Source organism: Hetaerina americana, unplaced genomic scaffold (assembly GCF_022747635.1).
Source record: "Hetaerina americana unplaced genomic scaffold, ioHetAmer1.1.p SCAF_7, whole genome shotgun sequence".
Lineage (NCBI taxonomy): Eukaryota > Metazoa > Arthropoda > Insecta > Odonata > Calopterygidae > Hetaerina > Hetaerina americana.
Window position 1 is genome coordinate 33,317,333 of NW_027287316.1, and position 27,139 is coordinate 33,344,471.

General features: G+C 38.1%; 1 protein-coding gene and 2 long non-coding RNA genes across 3 annotated transcripts in view; 1 reads left to right on the forward strand and 2 right to left on the reverse strand.

Moving 5' to 3' along the window:
- The window catches only part of LOC139696623 (integrin alpha-PS4-like), a 39,060-nt gene extending 37,767 nt beyond the window's left edge, over positions 1-1,293 (reverse strand). The window contains exon 1 of the mRNA XM_071595431.1: positions 1,049-1,293. The gene's annotated coding sequence lies outside the window, so the exon portion shown is untranslated. The remainder of the gene's footprint in view (positions 1-1,048) is intronic.
- A 6,317-nt stretch (positions 1,294-7,610) lies between these two features.
- Positions 7,611-9,226, forward strand: LOC139696796 (uncharacterized). Its single transcript, XR_011702664.1, has 3 exons — positions 7,611-7,718; positions 7,914-8,068; positions 8,930-9,226. It is a non-coding gene; the product is annotated as an uncharacterized lncRNA (long non-coding RNA).
- Positions 9,227-15,410: 6,184 nt separating this feature from the next.
- On the reverse strand, positions 15,411-24,664 carry LOC139696722 (uncharacterized). Its single transcript, XR_011702642.1, has 3 exons — positions 24,428-24,664; positions 22,331-22,475; positions 15,411-15,883 (listed from the first exon to the last, which is right to left on the reverse strand). It is a non-coding gene; the product is annotated as an uncharacterized lncRNA (long non-coding RNA).
- Between the last annotated feature and the right edge of the window lie 2,475 nt (positions 24,665-27,139).

Consider the following 27,139-nt stretch of genomic DNA (forward strand, 5'->3'; position numbering starts at 1 on the left):
CCTTTTTGGTGGCTCGCAGGGTATTGATGTAGATGTAGATCCAAAATATTGTACATTTTGCTCCCATTTCATGAAACATATCGTATGGTAGATAACTTCGTAAACAAATAAATTTTATCAACTCGTTTGACTTCGTGAAAAACCAGCATGTTGGTGTATCCAGTACTATATCGGTACCCAGTGCATACATGTGCTTACTTACTTCATGTAAATTTTTGCTCTAGTATATAGAAATTTAAGGATAACGACTAGTTAGGTATCGACTGGCCTAGGAGCTTCCCTTCTTCGGCCAAAGCCGGGTGTTGATAATGAACGCAGATAAAATAATTAAGTGGTAGCTGCTTCATTATTTACTCCGTGGATGAGGGAAGGACTCCCGAATATAACCCGCAGATTTTGGGGACTCCGGGAGAACCCGGTGATTTTGGTACCAGAGTCGTTGATTTGCGGGGGATTAGATAATATCTTGGTGAGTTTGAGAGACTGAAAGCAATGGCTAATTTTAAGTGACCAAGGTTCATAATTGTAGAAAAAAAATTGCAAAGACCCGAATAGCTCGGAAATCTCATAGACCGAACATCCAAATTGAAAACCATTAATTAGCCAATGGAATCGTAACTCAATGAATCACATTGCAATGTATTGAAATGAAATGTTGTCGTGTAATAGTAGTACTAATATGAAAGGATCAAAATACGTCTAAACTCAACTCCTTTTACCCCGAATGCTATATAAGTGAGGTAGAAGGAGAAAAGTAATGAACTTTTGATGAGAAAAAAACGCTGAGCTTTTGGACGGAATTGCTAGCAGGTAAAAATGTATGCCAAGTTAACACGTGGTTTATTTTAATATGATACCCTGCCGTATTAATGTAACCATGATGCCCTAACACGCAGGGTGTTATTGTATTTACTCTTACTTCAGGCGATGTTCATCAATTCATTTACTCTTACTTCAGGGTTCATCAAAAACCTATCTAGATCGGTAGATACTCTTAATAATAAAAATAATAGCGGAAGTGCAGGTAGCAGGCTGCCTTTTTACCCACCTTTGTGAAGGCCTTGGGCGCTGCGGTCCCTTCCACGAGCGTCCACGATGAATACTCGGAAAGAAATAAATTCTCCGTCAGGTTATCACATTACACAAAAGTCTCACGATTGGCCATTCAATGGTTTAAGGATATCCCAGCGTGCAGAGGGATTCGTGGGCGCCAACGAAATAAGTTCCCACTCGGCTCGGTCACTGCCCGGACTATGGGGATAAAAGTTGGAGCAAACAGGAGGGGCTTTGGAGTTCTGCAATTCAGTAGTGCCTACCGATTGAACTGGCTCTGTGCGGAGACCACTCATAGGTCTCTGGGAAATCTCTTGTATGTCTTACTACGGGGAGGTTACGAAGGCGGAAGGAAGCAAGCACTTAAAACCCTCGCCGCAAGCATCCGCTTTTCAATTCGGAATCGCTTAAGGCAGTCTTCGTTTCGAAATACGTAAAATATACATGGCTCGGGGAAATTAACATGAAAGAAGACTGCTTCTGTTTCTCACAAAGCTTTCTTATTTATTTATGCTACCCATGTTTAATTATGTCACAGACCTATAGTCGTTACGCTGATACAAGCCCTTACACTGGTACGTCAATTTAAGGACTGCTTGTTAGTGTAAGGCTTTCGGTGCTTTATTGCATTATTTTGACGACATTTTAAGAGTTTTGACGGCTGCGTTCAGACAATGTATTTTTTGTTTGATAATTTGAATATGCTGTTAATTTAAACGTAATATAATGAAACTGCAGCGCCGGTAGATGATGTCTTTTGGATTGGTATGAACATTCTGAACTCGGCTACTAAAACAAATTATGCTCAGGAATTTTTATATTCACCAATTGATATTTTTTTAAAGTAATAAAATTATAAGTGAGAGTTTTGCTGGTTGTTTTCAATTCCCAATAAACCACCTTATTCTTTCAAAGTTCTGTCATATGATGCCTCTGTGAGGTTAGCTCAAAGTAATACCAAGAGGTCCAAATGCTAGTACATTTGCTCATTAAAGAGATTTCGACGGGGTCTTAAAGAGAGAACGTTCTCTTCTTGTAGTTTTTTTAGTTTTACTTAGTGCCCTGCGAACCACTATTGATGTTTGTGGCAGAGGGTGATTACACACTAGACTGCACTTGACCTGAAACACTTTTCCCTCCTAGCGCCATCAGACAAATGTTATTTTATTCTGGTCCCTTGCGTACTGTTCGCGGGAAAAATTACATCTTAAATCTATTTGTTATGCCCTTAATCCGTCTAATTTCACTAACATGATCTCTCATTAAGTTTGGATTTGCTCTTCTAGTTCTAGCATTGACTTGAAAGTACTATTACAATTTGTGTTTCCTTTGACATCCGGTAAATTGTAAAATGCGCACGCATAGATTTTTTTTTGGATTCAGTATTTTTATTTAAACATCAAACCCTTTCCAAACCATAATCTGGAATGTACATAGCTACTCCATCGCCCACTGTTTACTGGAAAGATTATGGATCCCTTTCTACTCCCGAGCACTCGATGACTTCAGGAAGGGGCAGGTATCTAGATCCAACAAGAGTTCTCTGCTAAATTATGATACTGCTATGGATATATGGCCTTTTGCTGAATACCTCAGGCGTCTAAAAGATCCTTCTGGCACCCATAGTATCGGTAACGTTTTGACTTCCGGCAAATATGGTGGTACATGTCAATCTACATCTGGACCGTCTCAGACAAACCCTCCTTGACGTTCGAGCCCAAGTACAACAGTTTAAGGAGCTGAATCCTCGACTACTACGGGGAGATGAGAGCAAGGTTTCTCTAGGGGAGAAGATCGAAAGAATGCGCTTTGGGGTTACGTCGGGTTTCCTTTGATCTCCAAAAATTTGACTCCTTGTTTTTCAGCTTTACTAAAAGAGCCTATAGGAGTTTAATTAGCGAAATGGAATACTGACTTCATTTAATTCCAGGGACCGTTATTGACGCATAGGATAGCCATCTAAAAATGATACTGCGTCGCTGGCAGCGCATTTAGAAAAACCGAAATGATCCAGTCACATTAATGTAAGAACGTTTCAGCTAGGTTACGGCGTCATGATAGAATGGCTGCTCAAGACATCTAAATCCCTTCAAGAAGTTCACGGCATTTTTATTAGCATAGAATATTCCCTTGCTAGCACTGTTGCCAACTCAAATTATTTAATAATCAGTTTTAAGCCATACGGTTCAGCTATACATCTATTTCACACCATCAACGTTAATTGAAACGCACTTACATAAGTAACGCACCATATATATGATTGCGGAGTCGGGCCGGTTTCATTCCTTCATCCTCCCGTCTTCCCAATTTTCCTTATTTTGGATGGTCTCAAGGTGGCGCCAATGCGTTTTCCTTATAGCAAACATGGGGCAAGGGCACAGAAACCACGGGAGAATGATCGACCTTTAAATTCGCATCCTATCGGTTTGACCTAGAGGAGAAATCACGGTGGAAAGGCTTGCGACCATTGCCTTCTGACGCCAAAAGTCGAGGTGCGGCTGGAAAGTGAACTGGTTGTCTAGAATGGCATCAAGAAATCGGTGCGAAGAAGCTCTCGGTATAAGGTGTTGCTGGAAGAAAGGAGGAACGTGGGGTGTGCGTTTTCGTCTGCGGGAAAAATTACTTTGTATTCCGCGTACGAATTCGCTCACATTTAGCCCACATCACTGAGGCTTGGGGGTCGGGCTGGCGCGGTAGCTAATGTACAGGCTTCCCACCGAGAGAACCCGGGTTCAAATCCTGGATACAACGAATATTTTTCAGTTGTATCCCAATCCCTACTTGAGGTGCGTTCTGGAGAGCACTTTGAGTGAGTGCGACGTCCGTCGGATGGGACGTTAAACTGCGGACCCGTTGGCGCCTTTCGACAAGAGTAAGCTAATGCAGAGGCCGTGTTTTTCTCCACCCTTTCTTTAACATCCATCCCTAATGGCCCAAACCTTATCTGTCGGTTGCCTCCCATAAGAACTACTATAACTCGTTGAGGCTTGGAGAAACACCTCGAGAACACATTGAATTTCTGTTTATCAGATTAAAATGCACGGATAACGTTTCTTCGACTTCAAAATTTAAAATTACTTCAGGTGTTCTCTGTAGGAGTGTCATCGGGCCTCTTTATTTCCTTCTTTATGTTAACGACCTTAACTCCGTGTTTAGTAGTAGGATACGTTTATTTGATGACGATTCAGTGGTTTACAGAGATGTCCGCAATCCTGAGGATACAGTAGCAGATGACCTTACAGCTAAATTACGTCGGTGCGACACTAGGCAATTAGAATTAAACCTTTAAAAGTGCTAGTGATGAATATTTGGAAAAAGAGCAAATCCTTTCCGGACGCCTGTTGTATTAGGATTACAGCTAAGGTGTTACCTCCTGGGTGAAACATATACGGGGAATGTGTAGAAAAAATAACAAAAAATTAGGATTCATTAGAAGAGTCAAGGGTATGTGTAATGAAAAGGTCAAAGAAAAATGTTATCTTCCACCGGTTAGGCCTCATTTAGAACATACTCTAATAAATTTGATCCTCATGAAGTTGGATCGATTGCCGAATTATATCGCTTGTACTGTACAGGAGCTACATTTGTAAGACGTTGTTATGATAAGCTTATTAGCGTATCAAAATTATTAATAGGCCTCGGCTCGGAATCACTCACGGAGAGAAGGTTAAATTACGTATTAAATCTCTTGCATAAATTGTAAGGATGTCACTTTAGCGATGGTGTTGAAAATAGCCCCATCGTAGCACGGGAGGAGGAATCATGTCAATAAAATTAGAGGGAAATACTCTACGGTTTCAGGCTTCACTATTTGGATATATTTGGTAACTATATTAAAAGATTTTCTACTTTTCCACTGACTATATTATGAGATACAACGAGTTTCACCGATTTTCGGCATCATCAGGTACAAAGTTACTTTACGTACAGCACTGGAATATATACGCTAAAGGCAGATGGGAGGGGGTGAGGAAGGGAGGGAACTTGAGGATGGGGTGGGGCGTCGGGGTTATCTTGGTAGCGCAAGAGATGGTGATGCCGCGGCAATGACGTAGCATGCGGGAAGGGTGGGGGCAGGGGATCAGGTGCGTTGAAGGGTTGGTTTTGTCTCCCCCTCAAGGTTAGTTTCTCAGAAAGGGGTGGGGAGGGTACTGGGTACCATTGCTCGTTACCAAGGGTCGTTTTGGAGTCTGTCAAGTGCCTTCCTATCTCGATTTGCTCGAGAGCGTCCGTTTTTAATCCTTCAAGTAGGATATGCAGTATTTCGGGGAAAAAATTGCTATTGTGGTTGAATTCTATGAGTTGTCTTGCAAGTCGGTGAAACCCTGCGTTTATCATGAAATAATATCTGTGGAAAAGTACAAAATACTGTCATATGGAAATTAGAGGGATTAAGTGTGGAACAGATATAAGATGTCATTTTTCCCACGAACGATAAGGGAGCAGAATAACGTTGTCCGAACGCTCTTGGGAGGAAAACATTTTGGGTCATAAGTAGTCTGGTGTGTATTCACCCCTTGCCACACACCCTAGCGATGACTTCCGCCAGAGAACTTCCTGGATCGTACCCCTTAATAGAAGCAGATTATAGTGATATAAAATTTGGTTCCTGGAAAAGTAATTAATTACTTGATGGAAATAATTTCATTCATGAGAGCGTTTTCAATTTTGTCCTTTGTTAGGTAATCGGACCCACATTGAGGGTGGGCGGGCTTTTGAGGATCTGATAAGACTAAGATTGCGGGTGAGAAGAGCCTTCTCAGCATTCCCTCATCAGCCTGCTGCAAGGAGGCTTCGAAGGAGGGAGGGCAGTTTGAACGGTCCGGTGTACTAAGCGATGTAATGGGCCCACGTTCTGATATCCTTTCAAATTTTTAACCGGCGACTTCCTCGTCGGTGACCAGCCACTTTTGAGCTAACTTTCGGCTGCCGTAAATAGCAATAAGACCCGTCCTAATGGAAGCCAGTTGAAACGCCGGCGAGTCAATCGGACGCGAGTGAGTGAACTTTCATCTACTCGTGGTCGACCTGAAGGGGGCTGTTATTCAGACATAGGGATCAATATCACGCCGCAGACTAAACGAGCGCGCATTAGACTTTAAGGAATGGAATAATATCCTAGGATAGTTGGGGAGTATTCACTCTTTCGATTTTAATATCGCGTTCTGAATGATAATTGTAGGAATTATTCATTGCCCAAGATGTTGTGTGCCCATGTTCTTTAGCAGCTATTGGTTACAAGTCTTTCGGCGAAATCTCGTGACCGTTTAGTTTTTATTGTTATCAACATCTTTTATCTCTCGCACTCACTGTCTTTTTTATGGAAAAGATCTAATGGATTTTTGTACTCTAATCTAATGTATTTTGATGGAAATCGAAGACCTTGTGTAGCAATGAGTGCTCTGAAATAAGAACATTGTGCTTCAATCAATGCCGTGACATACTTAATTTTTATCACGCATTTGTATTTCTTATATAGTTCCATCAGCTGACATTCGGCTGCCTCCACCACATTCTTTTGTCATCTCCCCTATCCTTCGTTCTACCCGGTATATATATATTCCACGCCCCCCCCAATTCCCTTAATCCCCATCCTAAACCACAAGGGAATTGGGATGGTTCGGTGGCGGGTGGGTTGGAATCCCTGAGGCGGCGGATAAATTTCGTCGGGTTTCTCTCCACCCTTCATCCTTTCCCATCATCCCCTATGACGCAAATGACCTCAGCTGTCGGTCACCTCCCCTAAAAAAACGAATCCAGAAAACTAACCCCTCGCTCTTCCCCTCCCCCCCTCCCCCAGGCAGCTCAAAACCTCTCCTCCCCCTTCTGTTATCTTCGCCCGCCAATCCCCTTCGTCCGCGGAACCATTCTCGCCCCTTCCCTCTACATTCTCTGCTCTAGAATTCATTTCTTCGAAAGCTCTGGTCAATGAAGGTGTGCTGCTAAAGAGAGGGACCGTGGCGAGAAGAGAGGAGAAATCACAAGTGTCTCGGATAAGTGGAATAAATGGTCATCTATTCTTATTTCTCGGTAATTTTCCTGGAAAATCAGTTCACTGGTATTATATTATTAAAACGCAATACCCGAAATTATCAATTTTGCCTGGAAGTCGAGTTATTTCTCTCTTAACCTTATTCTTTCTGCGATGTTTAATGTCGTAATAATTCTGGTTCACGTTCAAGGGGATAAATTTGTCTATGCATGCTACCGCAATTGAACTAAGGCATCGCGGAACATAACGCTCGGGAATTTGGGGAAAGGTGTAATTTGACGCGTGGTTACGGAAGGTGTATTCTCTTCACTTTGAGTGACTGTATCGTACTGTTCAGACGTTATATTTTACATTTTACTCTGGAGTACCGGATGTGTTCATTAAAGGTTTATTACACATTTATTCCTTTCAGGTATCCTCAGCATTCGTGGAAATGAGGTGGAATAAGTGAGCGGGGTAACTTTTCGTTCGGGAGTTCTTTTGGTCAAATTTCACGCGCCTAACATTAATGTTCAAAAAAAAACTTACGAAATATGAGTTGAATTTTATTCCTAAGAATACGTGATTAAACTCATTTTTTTGTGTGACTTTCCTTTTTTTCAGTTCACTAGGTGGTGTGATGACGCAATGGGAAAGGCAAGTAGTATCTTGGAAGACCAAAAGGAATCTAGTGGTATGATTTTCCCTGCTCAGTGCTTCTATGAATGTGTATTAAGCGTCTAGGTTTTAGTTGAAAGAATGAGATAAGTCGAGCTTAAGTTAGTTGCCATACCACTCTGTGAACTTACTAATTTTAAGACTGATACTTAGAAATAAATGGAAATTGTTTCTAAAATAAGCTTATTCTTGTTGCTTTAATGCCTTGCAGATGCTTCTACTTCAACATACCGGTCGTATTACTTGGAGTACTGCGACCAATTTCACTGCGGAAGAAAACATCGCATCGCCATTTCATCAAATCGAGGGGCAAGCTTCTAAGACAGATCTCTTGTGATCAACTTGTGATGACTTCCCGATTGTTTGGTAAGGTAACCCAATTTCAACGCTTAAATTTTAGCCTTCTGTGAAATTTATAACTTTGAAGATAAAATAAGCTGCGTTCATTGTCATTTCGAGTGGGATTGATATCGCGAGCTCGCTGCAGATTGCGGGATTAATTCCGGCTCTATGTTAACGTAGTTTCTTTGAGGAAGAAGAGTTATTTACTGCATCGATTAAGGCTTTTATATGCCTGCTTCTCTACCCGATGGAGATCTTGTTATATTCAAATCTCGTATTTAATTGTTAATCTGTCGGGAATATTTGAAAACAATATTAAATGCCGGCCTCGGTGCCAGTGGGGTAACGTCCTCGTCCACCAATCCAAGGGTGGCGGGTTCGATTCCCGCCTGGGTTGGTTTTCCTTCATATAGGGCTTGGGTATTTATAATAGTCTCCATTGTTCTCTCGGTCAGATGTAAAGGCCAAGAAGTGCTGTTTTCGGACTAAGGCTAAATAATTACTGTGGTACTTCTTACTAAATATTTTTCCTCGGAATTTTTAGTCGACGATCACCAAATTAAAAACAATGTTAAATCATTGAATTAGGATAGTAAGCGATGAATCAATATTTATTTGCATTCTTGTATTTAATTGTTTTTGCGTCCTAAAATATGGCTTTATGTTACACGCATTATCACCCGTGCCATGATACGTGAATGCATTGGTTATGAGAAAATAACTTCAATAATTTTAATACATTATTGATGCGTTGGTGAATGATTTTACTGAAACTAATTTTTAGTCCTGTAGTATCTATTATAGAATGGAATTATATAGAGTAGATTCAAATTATATACTGAAATTAGAAATTCTTTCTTTTAGTGAATTCGAATGTAATTAAAGAGAAGCTGATTATGAAATGGAGCAGCAAAATCTTTGAGAAAAATTTGCTTATAACATAGCAAATTCCTGCGTTGGAGAAAGTGGGAATCCTCAGCAACATGGGACTACATCTCGTCGATTTCTCGTCTTTGTAATTTCGAAGATTCTTCGAAGACTCGCCCAGTAAACTGAGAACGCCCGATTCCATGGATCGGGCGGGAGGTGGCCACTTGAACCAACTTTGGTGGACCAAAGAAGCTCGCAATTTGCCGTGCTAACTGCTGACGCCGAGATCGTCTCCCAAAACCCTCGATATTGCAGAGTCATCGTCTCTTTTGAAAGGTAGTTTCCATTCCATTATTTTATCTACTTAATTTTATTCACTATTTCCCCAATGGTGACTGAATTCACACCAGGTGTTTATTTGATATCAGGTGTCCTGAACGATTTTTGCTCATTGAAAACCCACCATTGGAACTTGGGATTTCTAGGAAATTTAGAATGTATTTTTTGGTTCATTATAATAAAATAAGGGAAAAGTTCCGCCTTAGTAAAAGTGGGCGAATCGAATTCGTATTCATACAAATAGGCGTCAAGCTGTGAAAATTTACAGGCTATATATTCGTGTGCCCTCGGCGGTTTACCATTATTACGAACACCAACATAGCGGTGGTGTTCGTAATAATGGTTGGTTTTTCCAGCTTTTTTCTTAGCCCTCCATATGTAAATTTAAAAAGCGGAAATGAGGAAAATTAAATTATTGAAAATGAATCTAATCTTAACATTAAAATGAGAAATACATTTGCTGCTTATCTAATACAGTATTTCAAACTTATCCTTATTGCTCTAGAAAAGTCACACGCATACTAAAGGAGTGGAGGGTTGAACTACTGACCGGAAACATAAGGTTCGATCGCCGGGCGTCTAGGCATCCTCAGATTCACTCGAACTGATTTTTCGGGTCTGAGAACTTCCTGGGAAACTTGGGGCTCCTACAATGTGTGAACTTTGGACGCCGTTGGGCTTAGTACTGGGTGAACTACGCTCACCTATTAATTCGACCTTCTGGTTGGCAACTGTGGTTTGTTAGCGTCTACCACCGTCCCCTCCTATCATGGATAGGGTTACTTCCTTCACAAGTCATTCTATGGCTCGCTCAGTATTTTAGATAGAATCTTAATGTTCTAACGTGTTTCTGGGTGTCACCGGGCTTGTGCGAAAATTTGTCACTCAAAACTTTAGGAAAGTTGGTAAATTGAGATCTCGTCGATATTTCTCGTTCATTGTAAAATTTCTCATCCTATGAGAAAGTAAATTATTTTCCTATCCCGAACTAGAATACCTTTTTCATTGTTTTCATGGTTCAAAATGAGCGCAAAGCGTCGTATTAAATATTTTTTGCGCGCAAAACTGCCATTATCTTGCATTTAGAAGTTTTCTGATAATTACCAGAGCTTTTCCTGCTTATATTTTTTGTTGTTCCAAAATCTACCCTCCATTGGTATTCTTAGTAGGGTTTTGTTTTATTTTGCATTAATATACTTACATATTCCAAAAAATTATTCGCTAATCTCGCTGCATCTTGCTCTACCATCTAAGAATCGTACAGATATTTTAATTTTTGAATCTTTACTAAATATTTGTCTATCCCTTGTCGATGACGTACAATCTTAATCTGGCACAAATAAATTTTTTTATTGTATTCTGAACTTAATCAAATGTCTTATCTATTAAAATTGATATATTTAATTTGGAAATTTGATATCGTGTATAGCACTTGAGCTTCACCTTCACTTTCCTTGTGTATTTTATTGTAATGTTCATCAAACTACCAATACTACTTGATATGCAGAGTTATCGGTTGTTGAAATTTGCTTTCTAATTGTATTAGCGTTTCTAACTAGGACATACGTGCACTTCAACCTTAAACGGCTGACCTCTGGTCCCCTAGAATTACCAACCTTCACTTTTTAGCATTAATACAAACCTTCGAATGTAAATCTGGTGCTTGGTTTTTTTCCTTGCCGTTTCTCTGCTTCCGTGTGACGCATTCAGTACACCAAATGTTTGTTTTTCATTAGTTTATTTGGAATTTAGTGTAGTAAGGGTTATGCCTCTTATAGATGAATTAAAACCTGACTATGAAAGTAGTGTCTACGGTGAATTTTATATTAAAATTATTTTCTCATAATTATATTCCATCCACTTGGGTAAAACAGCTCGTTCGCCATATATTAAGCGAGAATCACTTGACAGTCGTTCCAGGGACATCCGTACGTATTTGGGTGACGAGGCGAAAAACAATTTGTGAAACTAGTTCAGGGTTAATAATTATTCGATGGCATCCATGATGCGAAATATAGGGTAACATTATTTTCGATTTGGACATATCCTTCTGGTTCACTTCGGACCGTAAAAAATAAGCTTAGGCGTCAGCTGTGTAGGCTATATAGTCCACTAGACTGGTGAATCGGGCAGCTTTTTAAAGAGACTTAACTGAAAATATCAAGTGGAATTCCACCACAAATATTGCTGTTTAAAGCTATCGGCGTTTTTACTAACTCAACCTTGCCACGAAGAGATTATTGGCCAGAGAGATTCAGCGGACATAACAAACGTTTTTCTTGCGCACGTTTAAATTTGTTTCAACATAGTTCTAAAATTTTTGGTGTCTAGCGTTAGCTTTGGTGTATGCATTAGCGGTGGTGATATCTGGCCGAGCTGAATGAATTTGGTACTGAATTCTGGACTCTTCGCAGGGGCTACCATTGTTATGAAAGCCCCCGGCGTTCAGCCACGAGTACCCCATCTTTAGATACGAATAGTGTCTGCTAGGAAGTAAACCTAGGAAGTGGCAGGCTTATGAGTTCAAATATTGCGGTACTTGAATTTCTCACGCATGCTTGAAATTTTTGGCGCCTCTTCTTTCTCTCTTTGTCGATTATCTTCATGGGAATAATAATTCCATGATGACTTTAAAAGACATTCCTCCGTATGTCTTTGTGTATTATCTTTGTAGATTTCTTGAAAGAAACGTGTACGGTTAATTAGTCGCTATCTTAATTCCAAAACAGCAATATAAAACATCATTAATTAAATTGAAGATTTAGCCTTTAGCTATTACGGTTTTTCCGATATTCCTGTTTTTCGAAGGACGCCTGTCATTAATATAGACTTGAGTATGCTTTGGCGGTCGTCAGTCCCTAAAATTGAATTTTGGGACCTGGCTTTCCCGTGCAATAAACCTTACAGATTTTAGTAAGGCAAATAACTCATTCCTCTGAGCTCAGGTTTATTTCCTTCAGTATTGTATCGACGAACGCAACCTAGGGTCTCTCAGGCTAATAACTAGACCCACTAATTAGAAATGGAACAATCTCACTCTTAGTTACATTGTTGCGCCGACGTTACTACTAAGCATTGTGATGAAGCTTCAGCGGTAATTCATGTGGTGGAAAAATCCTTGACACGGCTTTCCTCCTCCCTTGATAACACTCAAAGAATCTCATCTGGTCTTAATATCAGTTCCGTCATATCCCATGGGAGCTAAGATGAATTGTCAATTCGGTGATCTTAAAGAAATATAACATGCTTGACCGCGTCCTTCAAGGGCTGGTATTACACAACCGAATTTACCAATTTTGTTCCTAGACTGATCACACGAGCCTTGATCCGTCACTAGTGTAGAAAAAGATGAAAGCATACGAAGAATGTTAACATTTCCAACATTGAATTAAGTTGCAGTTTCGTGCTGAAATGTGGCGAGGCAGTCGAGTGCCTGTGCGGCCGACGCGGTTAGTCCGGTTTTAAAGGGAAAGGAGGAACATGAAGGAATTGTGCGCATCCAATATTTTTTAACTCAAATTTTTCGCATTAGTTTCCGCAATGGCCGTAAATTTCACCAGAACTGATGCTAAGCCTGCATGAATTTCATATACTGCAGTTTTTGCGTCACCCTCACCCGGACTTATTTTATCTATGTGGTTACTTGACCACACTTGATCAGAATGTGCATTTCAATTCACGTGGTTAAAATCTACTAACTACTCGAATGACCGTAGCATATTATTTTTGTCACGTGCTAGTTTGGAGTGATATTAGTAAACCATATATTCGAAGCTTTAGAGAAAAAGTTAGAATATACCTTGGATTATCCTTTGAATCTAAACAAATTTCGTGATTAATGTCGCCAATGATGCGGCTAGGGTAATTTTTTTCGGAATTTGTTAAAATAATTCCGGTTTTATAGTATTGATAGTATTTTTAAAACATGGCTCGCCATTAAGGTGTATTAATCAAGAATGAATTTGACTTCAAAATACTCAATTTGAAGAAACAATTATACAGAGGTATTCGTCATTACTTCAAATTTGAGAATACATTAAAAACAATAGGAAATCGATACTAATTTACATGTATTTGACTGTTTGTTACTATCGGGTTAACTTAAGATCATTTCTCAGTCTTAGAATTTTACGTTCCACAATTGTCTGCATATTTTTCGGCTTTTTTTGTAAATGTCATTTTATTGACATTTTTACACTTGTCAAACCTCATATTCCTTGTTCATATTTTGATGTATTTGGCATGCAAGGTATATACAATAAATGTTGTCTATATTTAATATTTCTGTGCAATTTTTTTGTTATACTATGCCTATCCTGCCTCAATACTCGGGTTAGACATTTTGTCTGTCGACTCTCCCACTTGTTTAGTCGACATATGGAGTGTCATTGCAGAACGATAAGCGCAGTACATTTGGAGATCAGTATTGATTTTTAGACTACAACGCCAAGAAAAACATGCCAATTATTTTTAGCAATTAAATTTTCTTTAGTCAAGGGTTGATATTTACTGGATTACTAAACGCTGCAGTGGAGAGGTTCATACATCTGCACCAATAGTTCATCTACATCACACCATCTGCACCAATAGGAACTTAAAATACTCGTATTGGAACACACCAGGGAAATGGCTGGGGTTTCCGGGCGAATAGGCGGTCTGTCGCGAAGGTGGTTGAATACATAGTTAACGGGGTAAACATTTAGTCCAGCTTCTTGTCTCGGTACATACTTTCATATTTTAATAGTTTTCTGCTTAATTAGTAAAATTCATTAGTGTTTTTCATCTATTGAAATTATGGGTACTCACAGACTATCATGACAGAAATACTCAGCGTTCGAAATGCTAAAATTCTTTAAGATGTGCTGTTCCCAGGACTCTAAAAAAGTAGTTAAAATCTCGAGACGTTCTTAACTTATCAGTTATTCTTTTCGACAATAATTTAAAGGTTTTGCTCAACATTAGCTTAAAATAGTGAAACTTAAAATCATTCTCTGATATCTTATAGAAGGTCCCGAATGCACAGTCGGTTTATGCCAATGAAACTACGATACCGTTTAAATATCCAGATATATTAGCGGGGGTCCACTTTGAGTTGCTAAACATTTTGATCATTAATTTCGGCATTTAACTATATAACCTTTCGGTTTATGCCAAAGAAATAATGGAGTCGTTTGAACTATGTCGAGGTTTGTGAGTAATTAGTCTGCAATTAGTCGCGTTGATTTTTCTAAAAGTTTTTAAATCAATTATTAATGAATTCTACTCTTTATCTTAAACTTAGTTGTTATTGTGGGTAGAAGATACAATAATCGCGATTGCAATAGAAATCAAGAAAAATGCTTACGGAAATTAACTCCTTAGTAAAATCTTAATATTCCGTAGATGAATCGTTGATAGACGATTGATAACTTTAACATTTCAGTGCAATGTAAAAAAACCTTGATATAGACAAAGCCCAAATTGTATCAATTTCATATTACTCGAGCCGGAAGAGAATAAAAATATGAAGTAAATTGGCGTAAAACGGCCAGCTGAATGAGGCACTGCAGAAAAATCAATTCTAATGATTTTTTTCTTTACAGGCATGGATGTTATCAGCGTACATGCTTTCTTCCGTATGACGCCGGGTCCAGGTGGTAGAAACTCGCCTATTTGAACTGCAATTGAAGCATGCTGTGAAGTGTCATCTCAGTTATCATTAGACGTTTCTAATGCATTGTTCTGTATACCGCCACGCCAATAAAGTACTTTAGTAATTTTGACTGAATGTGTTATTAAAACTTGTTTTCGTGTGGAACTTTGTACTTTTTACCAATGGGAATAAATAAAATTGTTTCTCTAAATAACTTTATTTTTTCAACCCTGGCCATCGAATTTTTTGATCTGGACTTAGTACAATTTTTTCACGCTTTTTCCTCCAGCATTTGAATGAAATTCATTTCCTTTTGGTTTGTTTTTTTTGTATATATCATTTAACTGCAATAAGCAAATTTTGAGAGAAATTAAAAAATTCTCGCTTTTCACCATATTTCGATCAAATTTTACGTTGAAAATGCCTTAAAAATACCCCTTAAGTCCTATTTGCTAAAAACTAGGCTCTGTCCAGCATCGAGATTTAGGTAATTAAAATTTGGATAGGGTTTGCGTTAAAATTTTATTTTACCTGAAAAAGAGTTGTTTACAAAACATTTTCACGGTTTTGAATTTCTTAACGTGCACACACTTGTCTGTCTAGTAGCAGTTGATTTCCACAGGCGTACATGGAAAAAGTTCAATCCAGTGACTAAACAAGAGATCAAAGAAGTCCTGTTTAGAGCCACTGTATTATTGCACTCCTCCCAGATGTCCGCCTGCAGAAGTCAACTACTCTCGGAATATGACCCACATTCAACAATTGTTTGTTTTCAAGTCCCACCAATTGTTGACAGCTGGCTCACGGAGGAGAAACTTGCGCCCAACATAATTAAATATGAACTTGAATTCAATCGAAGATTGTTCTCAGCGAGGCACTCTTGTTGAAGCGCCAAGGGCCGCCACTTTCTTTTCCTCCCACGTAGAACAAGCCCGGAATACACACCCAAGCAAGTGTACTACGACTGGCATTCAAATTGGATCATGGGGTTGACTTATCTGTCCAGAGGATGATGACATGCAACGAAAAAAAAGAAACACCGTGGAAAACATGAGACAAATATCACTCCTAATTTCGTAGGCGTCGTGTGTTATTTGAAAAAATTCCATCACCCTTAAATTCTTTGAAATTGGCGTCGCAATTTAAACACATAAATAGTTGAAAATTGTGGAATGCACGTGACGTTATGCAATTGGTTGAGGATTCTCGAGGAGATTCTCTCGTAAAACGATTAGAATTGTTCCTCTGGGACGACGGATGCAGCAACAGGGGAATGAATGCCATGAAAGTGTGTGCAGAGAAAATAATCAAATTTGAAGGAATATGCAAATATGGTGCAAACTAATATCTAGCTCATGAATGTGGGTCGGAGATGGTGGAAATAGCACGTTTTCTAAACAAGGAGATGTGTTCTGCGGAAGGAGAACACACGATGATTAAGGCCTAAAAAGTCGTGGGGGTTGGATGCAATACGAGTACTCGATGGTAACGATAGACGAAAAGGTACAATAAATAGTGAAAGAGGATGATGAAATAGATATATCCGTGAACAGTCAAGGTGTAACATGTGAGTAAGCACATAGGAAGCTTGGAAAATCTAATAAAGTCAAAGGATGAGACAAGCCTGTCAATTAGAGTACATCATACCTGACGAACTTTGAAATTGATAATGGGAAAAATGTAGATATGATCAAATGTGCTCCTTCATAAACTAGAACTTATTTCCTACGCTAGACGCTGTAGGGACGATGGTCGCATGATCGCCCATTTATTAAGACTAATTTGATTAAATATCTGAAGATAATTCTGAATTTGTACCATTTTTTTCCTAGAGTTATATCGACTCTTTGTAAAAACAGGACTTTATCACTCAAATTCCTCACCAGCACCCACGATCATGAATCCCAGATTTGGTGCCACTTCGTAAAATATAAAAATTGTGCGCTAACTTAAAAATATCTTTCATGGCAAAAGGAAAAAACGTGAAAGGTTCTTGAAACAAACACGCGGCGTAAAAATTAAAAACCAAGTGTGAATATTACATTAAGATTTTTGTATTTGTCTGGTAAAAATGAATCAACAACCTAACCTTCCATTTTACAATTTTATTAATTCAAACTCATTAATTCCACGCAAATTCCTTTGTTCTAATTGCGACTGTCCAAGCTTTCTGAATCCGTCTCGAGTCAATTAAATATTCCCGACGTTAAAAGGGATACTTATAAAAATCTGAGGATTCCATGAAATTAGAATAGTAATTGAATTTGGACCTTACAGCCTCCTGTGTTAAGGAAAATAGAACATTTAATGAAGTTGATGGCTCCATTTTCGCACAATCCCTCAAATATCTATTAATTTCTAAAGTTGCATTTCTTATTAAATTAGCACAGTGTAAAAATGTGGATTGCAATATATTAAGTGATAGAGCTATTTTTTTATCAATCCACCGATTGGAAAGATAAAAAATGAGGTATTTTAACCTAAACAAAAACTTAGCAAGCCAAAACATGTATTAGAAATATTTATTATACGAGTTGAGGTCTGACTGCAATAATATCCGAGTAGTGATAGTCCGATTGTAATGAATGATACGCATTTGAAATAATGGAATTTGTGCTGTTGAAGAGTTATGTGATATAAGACGGGTGAACGATGGAAATCAGAATTCTCGAGGAAGAAGGAATCTCAAGAAGATGAGGATGAAATTAGTCCAAGAAGTACAATAAAAACAAGAAGCAAACTTGTCGAGTGTAAACGTAATAATATTTTTATCTCAGAAATATGATGAAAAATACAAGAATGAAATATGTTAAAACCTCAATTATGGAATGAAATTAAAGGAAGTGGAATGATTGAAAAAATGGGGAGCTAATGAATAGGAAGTTGAGTAATTACATGTTATAAAGAGCTGTGTTCTTCTGGTCAACACAATTCTCCAAATACAAATAAGTCTGCATCCTTAACTATAGACTTGGCATCACATTTATAATTTTTAATATGGAATTATTAAGACATTCCAGTTCAATATAACTATTCATACTTGGGTAATTTGCTACAATGACAATTTGGTGACCAGTGAATGAGATGTTCTTTGCAACCAGAAAAGTTATTGTATTTAATGCACACCATAGGAGAATGAAGGGTGATAGCATTTTAACCCACTCTATACACACATACACATCATTAAAACATATAAACACACAAATATGCACACAAAAAACATGTAAAAGATTAAAAGTAATATGAATAAATAGCCCTTAAAGATACTCATCATCATTTTGTACTAATAACATCAAATATGTATTTTTATGATCTAACATCATGTTAGATCATAAAAATATTAATCATTAATATTAATGATCATAAAAAATTAATAAATGTGACAAATAAAATTTAAATAAAATTATAAAAAATATATATGAGCCAGTGCTAAATTTAGAAAATTAAATTTTCACATATTGCCGAGGAAAAACTCAAAGAATTGATAGATATTTTGCAGATATTTGACAGATATCTTGCTGTCTGATATTGTGTCCTCAATTGAAAATGTGCGACACTCATTGTTCCCAAGAAAGAGTAAAATGAATCCAAATACGATAGAATAAAGGACGTTTCAGAACGGCCGTGCGTTGATTTATTATTTGGGTAATTTATTGTCTGTCACAATATTATGTGGAAACAGGGCTGTGCATTCACCACCAGCGAGTGCCACGACAGTATCATTAAGTAGCACTCATTTCATAAATCTCTTATATGTCTGATATATTTTCCAAATATGTGTACCACTGCCAGAATGTATTTCAAATGAGAGTTACTTGAACTAAACTCCATGAGAAGGAAAAATATTCCCCCCTATACTGTTGCCCTAAAGTCCAATTCATTCAAGCCAAAAAATTTGAAATTAGTGAGGTCTAATAATCCTGTTATCTAGGAAAAATTGAAAATAATTCTTTTTCACAAAGAATTAGTACTTCTAAATGAATTACTTTTAATTGAGCTTTATTCAAATTAGCAAGTCTTTATATCTAGCTCAAAACTAAACTAATTTGAAACTTATTGCACCCAATTAAAACTTGTTAAATGCCATGCTATGTTTATTTACCAAATTTTGTGAAAAATAGAAACATTCAATGGTTGCTATTTTTATGATAGATTACTGCTGAAAAGCTAAGTTTACCAAGCAGTCAACAATAAATTGAATGAAAGTTTTCATTGACCTTAACAAAAATACATTTTTACTCGAGGATAAGCAGAAATGACAGCAATGCTAATTTGAAATTATTATTGATTGCAATATGTTCAAATAGAAGAGAGCTATGAAGTTGCCTTAAGTTAAGTTAGATACAAATTTCTTACTTGGGAGAGTAAGATGAGGTTAAAAATATATATATGAATGAACACTGTCAAATGAATATTACCAAACAAATTATTGCACTATAAATTAATATCGGATGTATATTGGAACACCATTCCTTGCATCCTAACTCATGGTATATTTAAAGTATATTAGCTACATCACTAAAAAGAATCATCACTTGAACTCCTTGATAATCATGGCATTGAACTTCATAAGAGTACGTATGTAATGAAATGGGTATTCATTGATGATCAGTAAACTTGACATAGGAATTTTTCTGCAATAATATGGTCAATAATGGTCACCAAAATCATACGTTTAATAGCCAATGTTCACCATGCAAAAAGGCAAGGCATCTAAATTTTCAAATTGCATCAAAAAGTATTATTAGTTGCCTAAGCAATACACTATGCTGGAAGCTCCGTGTCTTCCAGGATTTCTCCTGTGCACAGACATTTTTGTGGACGGTAGTAAAAAAATACAACAATCATTACATTACCAAGAACTCAACATTTTTCAAATATAGCACTGACTCATTAGTACATTGAACTCAGAAAGAAATTATACAGATTTTGAACAGTTTATCACTAATGTCATTCCTATATACCTTCTCTACATCAAAGTACTTTTTAAATGCATTATTTATTTGAATGTATACATAAAAATAAGTGCTTTACACATCTAGACTTTAAACTTAAAGCTTTAAGATTGTGAAAACAATTGAAAAGTATCAATTGCATGATCACAGATACTAAGTCCCTGAAGTTCTTCTATTCATGAAAACATTTTTAATGATAGATTTTCAATTTAAATTTATTTAGTTATTTACCATCAGTGCACTTTACGTGCAAACAGGGTGTTTTTAAAATTGTTCAGTTAATTCCTTATGCTAGCATAACTATATACGATATATTTTACTAAACAAATATTTCTAAATAATAGCAAAAAAGGAAAAATGTCTATTTTGGCCAGTGTTTTAGATGTTTACTACTCTTGGGCACACTCAAAGATATATGGACTGCGAGAAACTAAAGTCCAAGAAAACACACTGTACGTAAGGTGATCAATTTCCATATTGTTGAAAAAAGTATCTTTGCTTTCTTTGGAAGTGACTTATTAATTTAAATGGACCCATAATATAAACATCACGATTTGATGCTTTGAAATGCAGTTTACATGAGTACTTAATATTGGGGAATCACTGAAATCTACCCTTGAATGGCTAGCGTAGACAAGGCAATAGACTCACAAATACTTGCAGGAAACATGTACAATCGGGTCCACTTTATGTGATAACTGATTAGTTCTATCAATAAATGGTTCACAAAACCAAATTTAAGTGAAGTCTAAATGGTTCTCCCATTATCATAATGCGATCTTATTCACCGTTTATTATTATTATTTTAAAAACAAACTCATCCCAACAATTCCAATTCACATCTAGATCTTTCATTGATTGACAATTCATTGAGAAATATTAAGATTTCTTTGGCTTTATGGATATCATTGCTACATGTACTTGTAGAGATGATAGAAGATCTGACGAGAACACTACTAACAAGTTTGGAGGGGGGGTTTGAAAAAAAAATCTAACTCCAAATGAAATGTATACAAATAAATCAATAGCTTGTACGAAGATGATCTTTAAATGAAAGTCAGGAAAGATACGCTGGAGGAAGTGGAAGAATTTAACTATTTATACAGGTAAGATCACATACAATGAGTGAGACAAGTAAACATGGCAAACAGTTCAACCAAAGACATAAGCTAGAGATTCATCAAAAGATATCAATGAAATCCATGAATGACGGAAGGAGGAGAGGAAATAAGATTGGGGGATGGGGGTGATGGAAATCTGATGCTATGAAAAAAATGCTGAAAACAAAATGGTTCGAGTAACACACAATTAAGTACATGGCTAAGTAAGTTAAGTTGGCTGCATGACATGGTGGGAGAAATGTATGACGCCGGTACTAAAAGCTGGTTACAAGGATGCAAAAAGTGATTGATTGCCAAGGCAACTATGCAGAGAAATAGCTAAATATTCAACCTTTCCAACAATGTACGCAAAGTTGAGAATAAATTTCATTTTTCATAAAAAAAATAGGAGACCTTACTTTCCGAATCGCCCTCGTACTTAACCTTCATTTTTTTATTATGAAAAACAAACCTATAGGAAATACTTGATTTAATTTTAGGTAGGTTTAAAAAATAGCAATTCTTTCATACCTGCTTAGTCATTCAGTCTTTTGATATTTACAATTCACACTTTGAAGTATGCTTTCTGACTATTTCAATCTTCCTTTTAAATTAAATTAACATGAAGAGAGTGTAAAGACACGCAAGTGAATGAACCAAATGAATGGCACTCAACTAATTTGCTTGTGAACTTTATGTATAATTCTCAAAATAAAAATCATTATTGTCATTCCAGAAAGAATTGAAATACCTAAAAGTATATCACTGAAAGGGCAAACAAATTTTTGCCCCGATTCATTGTTGGACAATCCAGGGAAAAGGCAATGCCATTATGGAACTCAATGTCATTGGATATTGAAAAACAGCTGATCCAATCCTGTGATTGCACACAAGCATGGATAGTTTTTGCAGTTCATAATGTCCTCTGACATTTGAGTCATGCCTTAATTTAATTACCTTAATTACTTCAAACGAATAAGTTGACATGACACCGAAGTAATCAGGCTGAATTAGAACCAACAACCTCTGTGGTAATCAGTGGACTCATTGGTCACAGGCAAAGATAGTTCATCCAGAAAGACTTGTCTCTTCATACAGAAAGTGAGAAAGTCCTCATCATAGAAAGTTTAAGTCTCCCATAACATTTGTATAGTAATATCTCCTAAAATTGACAAAACGAACGCAAAGAACTGGTATCCAATATTTTGTAAGAAAAATGCATGAGTAAGTCTCTTGAGGGGATTTGAAATTCTATTTCTAAAATTTTCCAGTATATTGTCAAGAATAATTAATAGAAGGAATGTGTTTGTTGGCCGGAGAAGTAATAATGCAGGAAAACACGTCATTCCATTAAATCGACTAAATATTAAGCTCAAAAGAACAGACTTACATTTAAGACACTCTGCACCAATAGAATGAAGTTCCTCGGAAGCACAGGATTAGTAAACACCACCTGATGCTGTTCCAGACGAATTATCACTTTCGGAAGTACTTGACTCGAAGGCTGGAAAATAAATGCCCAGAGGTCCCGTTCTCTATAAAAAAATAATCAGGAGAAGTTTATCGTTAATACAGGAAGCAATGACCCAGGGGTGGTTATTCACATAGTAGTTGCCGTTACTCATAATATTCCGTGTAAATAAACGTATCAGTGAAACAAAAATATTCCCTAATACAAATTTCTTGGCTCAGGTGTTCCAAACGTGCTCAATTCATCATCCATGGCCGTTAACCTTATTCAAATTCAATTTTTCTTCAGCACAAAATGTAAAAAGAAGTTTACATATATCGTATGTAAATATAACTCGGGTGCTTTAACACAGCACGTAAAATACTTTCAACATTCGATTTCGTCAAACCAAATCCATGTATGACGTTATGATTACTTCTTTTGAATCTTAAGCAGAGTGAAAATTCTCAAGAGCGAATGTTATATTTTGCTAAAACCAGTTAAGGCTTGAAATATCCGGCGTACGAGGCGAGTGCTGTATTGCGTCTAGGACCGTTAGACTCGCCTTAAGATTCACGTGTACTGGAGTTTAGGCAACTGGACCTAGCTGATCAGGTCTATCTCGTTGGCTTAGCAACTGATCCAATTCCACACCAGTAAAGATCACACTCTCGACCTTGGTGACATGGAAAACGTGCGATGGGATATCTGCCAATCAACTGCTTCGTAGAGAGGTTCCCGCAACGTATAAACTTGAATTGGTAATACAATGTGAATTAAACGTGATGACGAGAAATAATGCTCCCTTTGGCTGATTTGAATTAATTTTCGTAGCTATGCAGCGAGCCCCGTATAAAGGCTTTGAAAGTGTACGAAAAATTGAAAATCTGCAGATTTAAGCTCTAGAAATAAAAAGGACACTAAAAGACAAAATAAGGAGATGTAGACGTTTGAAGTAACATTGTATACGATCGCTTGAAGGCATCAATAGAGCCTGTGAGTAAATATGGTCAATTTTGATGATGGTCAATATGATGGCTAGTAGGTGACAACCATAACGGAGCGCTCACCTCTTTTCTCTCTCTCCTTCCACTTGCAGCTATCGCATGCATTGTGTTGGATCTAATTCCAATGGCTGACGTTTGCACACGCGCCAGTCTGATACGCCACGACCGAGTTTAAACTGGATAGTATGCACTCTGACTATGGGTCCCTCTCACTGGTAGCGACTACCACTTCCTCCCCTCTCCGGCATTTTGGGGATCGTCGAAGGCATTATTTGACTGGGCGGCTAGATCTCGAGTCTGACGAACGATTACTGGGACTCTAATCAAAAAGAATTTAACATTTGAAATTAGAGCAAATCATTGACTGCAACCGTCTGAATGAGGTTCTATGTAACTGCGGCGGGATTCATATGAAATAGGAGGAGGTAGAGCGCTGTCTCAATTTTACCTCTGCGAAGCCCTACTTGGACCTCAATTTTGACAAAATCATAGTGTTAGGAGGGGATTATGTGGGGAGCCGGACAAGCGAGGGACGAGGGCAAACCGAAAAGCAAGTCCCGTCGCTTATTGGAAGGAGACTAGTGCCGGCAAGGTTAGGGAAGCGGTATCACTCCTCGCATTTCGAGATTTCTTCAACCAAGGCCTAACTGGGAGGCGAAGAGGAAGAGGTGACGGTAAAGAAAGCACCCCTTGTGCTCTAACCTGAAGTCTGATTCTTCGCATCACCGAGACTACCTTCGTAAAACACACTACCCTCACCATGGTTGCTTAACCTATTCTAATTGGAAACAAGTGATCACCACTCCACTTTGAGCGAGGGAGGGGAACCAGGGGAATCGACGCGAAAGAGTAAGGTTGAGTGCTTGGGAAAGGTAATTGCATTTAAAAAGAAGCCACACTCCATTGCAATATTTATTTCGTAATCCCCGCCCCCAGGCTACACGCCAAAATTTCACGACTTTCACAGAATGAACATGGCCAAAATTTTGGAAAATAACTTTTTATAATATTGATAGTGCAGTTTACTCACCGATGTCCAACGGAGTCATCTCCAAACACATTCCTCCGAACTTATCATTCCAATTATATGTGAAGTTATGCTCGGCTCTTCCGAGTACAGCATGTGATAAGGAAGATCTCAAATTAGATCGAATAAGAATTGAGCTCTCCTACACAACGCTAGAATGTTTTCTCCCGAAGTTAAGAATTAGAATTTCTAGTTCTCGAACCGATGAAGGCATCCGATATGCTCCTACCTTTCCGCGGTTTCGCGAAGGGAAGCTCTCACTGTCTCTCTCAAAGCGGACTAACCGATTGGGTGAGTGTTTCACCCGTCAGGCGAGAGGTGGCGATGCGTGCGTACGTCTCCGCCCTTCCACAATTTTTTTTTGGGAGAGGGTACAATGCGGGGTGTAATTCTTGTGCACGCCTTTCGACAATTCTAATGGCTCCACGCCGCTAACCGAGGTCATCATTCTGAGTCCTTATGATTCTGATTCGGGTGAGGGCACACACTGACGCGAGCTCGGAGAAAGTGCAGGAAGGGGTAAACAATTAGGCGAATAAGTCGATACGGCGATCAGGAAAAGGCGGGACTGGAAAATGCGGTGGGATATTACTTCGAATGACACAGGGATTCAGCGAGCCACATGGACTCAATACGTATTCAGATTAAAAAATAAATAAAGAATTGATTTATTTCTATTTATTCATTACTAACTAGTTTCCTATTTATTACGGTAGAATCATTACTGATATGTCACAAACATTTTTTAAAAGTTTCACCTTTGAATAATCGTCAATATTTTTCTGATATAAAGTGATGTTCAATTCAGAGAAAGATTTTGATAAATACAAGGCTTGTAAAATCATGTCTATTTATAATTACACAGAGCTCAAGACCATCTTCTTACTCAATAAACACTACCCATTAGTATTACATCCCTTACAACAACTATTCACACTCACGAAACCCTTTAATTAGCAGTGATAAACATGGAGCACTACCCAGACAGAACCGTCAGAGTGGGAAGGGGGAATACTAGTGATAGGTAGGAAAATAGAATCGGGGGCAGTGTCTTTATTGCAGTTAAGAATTCTTCTATCAGCAGGGCTGAGGTAATTTCAGGTAATGGTTTTGGAAAGTGTTTGTTATTCAATTAAAAGTTCTACATCCAAAAGAATTTATGCATGAGCATTTTTATATAGAATACGTCATACGCCACGTGATCACAAAGACAATTCAATACTAGAACTAGATCAGCCAATCAAAAGATTATCATCCCAAAACAACCTTTGTGACACTATCATCGGTGGAGATTTCAATGCCACATCTATTGATTGAAGGACATATAGTTTTAAAATGGGGGGGGGGGGTTAAGACGGCAAGATATCTGCGAGTCGCTGTTACATTCCTTTACGTTGAACTCCATGCATCAACTTGTCACTGCAACAGCTTGGGGCGATAATTTTCTTGATTTCTTAGCAACGAACACACCCGAAAAAGTCTTAACTACAGCAACTTTCAAGGGAATTCGTAAGCATAACGGAGTAAATGCTAAAATTTCCCTATATTGGGTCCGAAAGAAGAAGATTGAAAGAGACATTTACTTGTTTCAAGTAGGGGATCATGTTTTAGTTCGTCAGTCGCAACCAAGGGGTTGCAAACTCTGCTGAATGCTTCGGAAATTCAGTGCGATAGTTATTGGATATGGGATGGAAATATATAAAAATAAAATAAAGGCTATGCGGTTTTCCAGAAGAGAACGCTTACATCAAGCGTTAAAAAAGGAGAGCAGAAACTAGAGCAGGTGAAACAGCTTGCGTATCTCGGAAGTGTTTTGGACCAAAAAGGTCAAACTATCAGGGCCATTAGGAGAAGAATTGCCTTAAATACGAGGGTCATCCGGAAAGTAGTACCCGTTCGTGCCGCATGAAGTGCTGACGACGCGAGTAGCCGCTGGACGAGGTCAGATAGCTTCAGTGGCTTGTCTGCCTTCTCTGAGCCAAGTTGCGTGACGCTAGCATTGCCTGTGTTGTTTCTGTGATTGTTTACAATGTTTAAAAAAATTGAGAACGCCGCCAGTTGTGAAGTGAGGGCAGTGATTAAATTCCTCAATGCAAGAAACGTTCGCCCATGTGATATTCATCGCCAATTAAAGGAGGTGTATGGAGACAATGTAATGGACGAGTCGTCTGTTCGGCGGTGGTGTCGCAACTTCAACATGGGGAGGGGGAACACACACGACGATGAGCGTTCGGGGAGACCGTCTGTCATTACAGACCAACTGGTGAGCTCAGTTGACGAATTCGTGAGGAACGATCGGCGCGTCACAATTGATGACATCTGTGAGCATTTTCCCAATGTTTCTCGAACAATTGTTCATGAAATTGTTAAACATCATCTGCATTATGCAAAAATTTGTGCAAGATGGGTCCCTCGCGTATCTCAATGAGCAGGCGGCGAAGGACTATGCAGCAGGAATACAGAAACTTGTCACACGTTAGGACAAATGCCTTAATTTGCTTGGAGATTACGTTGAGAAGTAGTTTAAAGTATCCTCTTTCAAATAAATTTTTTTATGTTTGTTAATATTTACTTTTGTGTCTTTATTTCACGAACGGGTACTACTTTCCGGATGACCCTCGTAAAAAAGCTTTCACAAGGAGGAGAGAATTTATGATGGCGACGTTGAGTAGGGATGTTCAGAAGAGACTCGTTAAAACTTTGATATGTACGGCG